Genomic DNA, 5,142 nt, shown 5'->3' with positions numbered 1-5,142 from the left:
TAAGAAAAAGAAAAATAGCCCAGCATAAAACAAATGGGGATATAATAAGAACAAAATAGTCTTATAATATGTACAAATAGCCAATTGATGTGTGAAGAGAATTGTTCAAGCTCATTAGTCAATAGAATGACTAATGACACAAAGATAAATCACGTTTTGCCTAATACATGGGTAGAGTGGATATGGGGAAATCAGCTCTTCTCTAAGAAATATAAGCTGATATGTCATTCCCAAAAGACAATTTGGCAGTATATCTTCAAAAGCTTACAAAGATGCATGTTCTTTGACGAGGAATTTCTTTTTGCAGGAGTCATCCTAAGACACAGTAGCATAAAAACACAAAGTAATTGGATTAAGCACATGTTTAGGCATCAGTGAAGCAAGGGAACCAGTGTTCTTAAAAATATTACATTTTTGGTCTTAAGAATTGGAGCACTCATCTCAAATAAACCAGGATGTTGTGGAACTTTTTTAAGGTTTATTATTGTTTTTATTTGTTCCGGTGACTTAGACAAGGAAATAGGGTGACTAAGATACCATGATCACTTCATGACCTGAAGGTTATTATCTTCAGGTCTTGATTCATGTTCTGCAGAAGGATGTTCAACCTACTGGGAATACTAGAGCAATGAAAAATTAGGGGGAAAAAAACAATGCATGCAATAATGAAGGATTTAGTTAGAATGTATGACAGTCTTAGAACGTTAGGAGCCACTAAAAGTTATAAATGCAAATTTATATTTGACATTGTATGATAGTCACAATTTATCAAGTAAAAACTGAAGTTCAATAACAATAATCAGATAAAATCCTGTTTTTTAGTTAAAATATAGAAGTGTGTTGTTGCACACATAGAAAAGAACCCCCAAATAAATACCAGAATATGTATAATGTTTGGCTGTGAGGGGAAGGGAGCAGAGATGATGGGTGAGTTTTTTAAAAACATAATTTTCTATGTTTTCTAAATTTTCTACCTTGCAACTGAATTACTTCTATGTAGAAAAGATGGAAATTTTTGGCTCTGCCTAGTTTTAATAGTTTCTAAAGTAAGGCAGGGTATAAATTAATTCATTAAAGAAAAATAGAGCAGTGGGATCCATATATGTACCTGATCCCGTCTCCAAATAATCGGGGAGCACTGACCATGCCTTATATTTGGTGGAGTGTCATAGATTCTACGATTCATTGTCCTGTTTGCTTTCTTGGCTACCCTGAAGATGGACCCATGCCTCGCTAAAGAGAAAGCCAAATCACAGAGAGGCCAGGGGATCCGGTGTCACAGAGAAGGCCTGTGTCCATGTGGGGCCAGGATCTGGGCCTTTTGAGCTGCTGCTTTCTGCACACCCTGTGCCCCATGGCTGAAATGTGAGAGCTACTTGGTGAACATGCGATGGTGTCTGGTCTGGTCACCTTCTTTGGTGTGGAGTCCCGTGCTTTCCTCTGCTTCCTTTACTGCTTTACAGAAGCCCTCCCATTCACAATTTTGCAAAAATTATTTTTATAGTGCATGTCTGCAGTATGTAACAATTCCTCATAGGGAGTTGGTATATATACGTAGCACATCCTAATGCTTCTTTCATCCCTTTCCTTCCCCTCTCCCTCTCCCTCTCCCTCCATCTCTTGGTTCCCTTCCTGTTTGCAAAAGATCTTTCTCCATATTTCCTATTATCTATCTTTCCTTTTGCTCTTCAAATTACTTATATTTTGGATTTCTTATAGAAGAGAAACTTGGAGTATTTAAGCCTGTATGTCTGATTTATTTCACTAAACATTATAGCCTCAAAGTGCACCCATTTTCCCACAAATGACTTGTTTATCCTTCTTTACTGTAGAGTAGTAATCCACTATGTGTAAATACCACATTTTCTTTACTCATTTATCTGTTAATGGACATTAAAGCTGCTTCCAAGATTTAGCTATTATGACTTGTTCTGCTGTAAACATAGGTATGCATGTATCACTGAAATATGATTTCTGTAACACTTTTGGGAAGCTATTTAGAAGGGGAATAGCTGGGTTGAAGGGAATTTCTAGTTTTAGTTTTCTGAGGAATCTTCATACTGATTTCCACAGTGGTTGTACTAGTTTACATTGCTATTATCAGTGCAGAGGAGTTCCTTTTACCCTGCAGCCTCACCAGCTTTTATTGTTGTGTGACTGCTTGATGATTGCCATTCTAATTTCACTCTTTGAGGTTTCAGTTACCTGTGGTGAACTAAGTTCTGAAAATATTAAATGGAACGTTCTAGAAATATAAACACTCATTCATGTTTTAAATAACTCTTACTATAGCATACTGTCATAATTGTTTTGTTTTATCATTGTTCAGAAAACTTTAGGCACATTCTTCCTGTGCTTCATTTATAAATGAAGCACCATCATGGGTCTGAATGGACAGAGAAAACTGTTGATAATCAATGCTCTCTGTGGTCTCATGCATCCACTGGGAGTCTTGGAGGGAGCAGGATGCAGGAGAGGTGGAGATCAGGAGATTAACTCAGATCCACAGGCCACCTTTGCACCAGCAAGCACGATGCTTCTCTGGGGCTTTACTGTCCTCTCAAATGGTCTCACACGCATTGTTCCCAAGCTCCTGGTGGCCTGAGATCACAGTAAGGGAGGTCAGGGCACCCACAACCTTAACATAGCCTCCAGTCTTCCTTTCTCTGGCTCATCCATCATGCTCCTGCCTGAAGGCCCTTCCCCATGGCCTGTTGTCCTCCAACACAACGGCAGGAAGGCCCAAGGATGGTGCCCACGATGGGGGGAAACCACCCGGAGTTCTGGCCATGACATATGAGTTTCTGCAATACACAAGGCAAGGCCCTGAGTTGTTCTCTATCTCAGCCTCTGCCCTTCTGACGTAGGGAGACAAAAACCTCTGTGCAGTACCAAATGAGTTAATAAATGTCAAAGACTCAGAAGACAGGAGGTTCTCAATAAACATCAATTACCGCTTAGACCACTGTCTCTTGATCTGGAAAATGTCAGGGCTGCCAGCACAGCTTTTCCTGCCAGCCAGCTTGGCTGTCTAAGAGCCAAAAGCGTGAGCACAACCCTCCCTCTCCTCACAGAACCAACCCAGATCGCAAACAAAAGGATGGTGCTTCACACACTGTCATTCATGTTCCTGAGAAGTTTTTTTTTTTTTTTTTTAAATCCATTAGTTAGACACTATAAATAAATTAGTATCTTTTGTTTTTCTAGAAAAAATTTGTAGCCTTGTATTCTGGCACATTATATTGTTCTTTTATCCTTGCTTTAAAAAAAAAAATCTTTCAAACTGCTTGCCTTCTATAGAAAAATAAGTAGTACGTCATTGTTGTGGGGACCTTGCAAACTATTCTTGGCTTAAAACAAATTTCATGTAATCTGATAGCTACAGAGCTAATATTGCACCCCCGTTTGACCTCCCTCCACTACTCTAAGAGAATCTTTTTTCGTTTTTTGATTTTTTTTTTTGTTGTTGTTGTTTCGTTGGTTCAGGTCTGTCCAGCTGTAGAGACCTCAAGAGTGAAACCAGCCGGTGACGATGAAATCTGCTTGTGGCTGGCCAGGCTGAGTGTAGCAGGCGGGTGGGGGTGGGGAAGCAGATGGAAGGGCCCCTGGAGGGGTGGGGGTTTATTCTGAGGGTCTCTGAGCTTGGAGCATGTGGAGGTGTAAAAGAACAACTCATGGCAGGAACTGGGGCTGAGGGGAGGAGGTTCATACAAAGAGAAGAGGGGGCTGGGGATTTAGCTCAGCGGCACAGCGCCTGCCTGGCAAGCACGAGGTCGCGAGCTTGATTCTCGGTACCGGAAAAAACCAAAAACCAAAAAACAAAAAAAAAAACTTACATACAAAGAGAAGCTGGAGAGGGAAAGAGCAAGGGCCGTCTGTCTTCTTGTCCTTCCCTGTCTCTGTGCTCCATCTCTTTCTGCACACTGCCCACTCTTCACAGTCAGACCAGGAGCGTGGTGTGGAAGGTCTGTCATCCATGAGACTGGAATGGAAGGAAATCATAAAGTGCAGAGTAGGCATTTCTAATTTTCATATCACATAGTACGTTAGACCCAGCTCTCCATACTACCACTTGGAGGAGAAGGAAAGAGACTTGAAAGGAGATTGGAGAATGCCAGGTGGCAGAATGGCTACTGCTTGGAGGGGGCACCTCAGTGGGCCTCCCTTGCCTGTCCACCCCGCTGCAAGGTATCTGCTGGCATGCAGTGCACATGCTCCACATATGTGGTATCCTCCAGATCCACATTCAGGTGAATCACCTGCCCATGTTGCACACCCGGTTAGTGGTACTCCCCACATCACCCTCCCCAGCTCTCCCTCTACTCACCTTCCTATTCTGAGTGTCTGCTAGGGCTATCTACTCTCACATAAATTGTTTTATTTACTGTGCCCCTGTGCTAATCAGCTTTCTGTTACTATAACAAATATCTGAGATAATCAACTTACCAATAAAAAAGGTTTATTTTGGCTCACAGTCTCAGAGGTTCCAACCCATGACCAATTAGCTCCACTGTTTCGGCCCTGTGGTGAGGCAACAAATCATGACAGGACCACACAGCAAAGCCAAACCATTCACCTCATGGCCAGGAAGCAAAACAAGCAGCAAAATGAGTGCCAGAGAAGTAATAAGTGTGCCAAAATCCCCTTTGTGACATATGCCAGTGACATAAAGACCTCCCACAAGACCACACCTGGTCTAAATGTTCTACCACCTCCCAGTAGCACCACCTTGGACTGTGTCAAAGGCCTTTTCTGCATCTAAGGAGATGATCATGTGGATTTTGTCCTTGCTTCTGTTTATATGATATATTATGTTTATTAATTTGCACATGTTGGACCATCCCTGCATCCGTGGTATGAACCCTGTTTGGTCACAAGGTATGATCTTTTTGATGATTTATTGTGTTCTTTTTGCCAGTATCTTGCTGAGGATTTTTGGATCTATGTTCACTAAACAGGTTGGCCTACAGCTTCCATTTTGTTGGATCCTCGTCTGGTTTCAGTGAGGATCGTGCTAGCTACCAGGAATGACTTTGAGAGTACTACTTCCCTTTCAGTTTTATGAAAGAGTTTGATTAGTATTTGTATTAGATCTTCCCTGAAGTTTTTTGTAGACTTCATTAGGACCTGAGTTTTTCTTAA

At 41.5% G+C, this 5,142-nt stretch overlaps 1 long non-coding RNA gene across 2 annotated transcripts; it reads right to left on the bottom strand.

Annotated features, from left to right (window-relative positions):
- Positions 1-467: 467 nt before the first annotated feature.
- Positions 468-4,581, bottom strand: LOC102014533. 2 transcript variants are annotated; one of them, XR_259596.1, is made up of 3 exons: positions 4,447-4,581; positions 3,837-3,982; positions 468-620 (listed from the first exon to the last, which is right to left on the bottom strand). It is a non-coding gene; the product is annotated as an uncharacterized LOC102014533 (long non-coding RNA). The 2 variants fall into 2 exon arrangements; XR_259597.1 differs by lacking the exon at positions 468-620 and adding an exon at positions 2,303-2,601.
- Between the last annotated feature and the right edge of the window lie 561 nt (positions 4,582-5,142).

This window comes from Chinchilla lanigera, unplaced genomic scaffold, assembly GCF_000276665.1.
Source record: "Chinchilla lanigera isolate Chin_1 unplaced genomic scaffold, ChiLan1.0 scaffold00006, whole genome shotgun sequence".
Classification (NCBI taxonomy): domain Eukaryota; kingdom Metazoa; phylum Chordata; class Mammalia; order Rodentia; family Chinchillidae; genus Chinchilla; species Chinchilla lanigera.
This window is presented reverse-complemented; position numbering and strand designations above follow the sequence as displayed.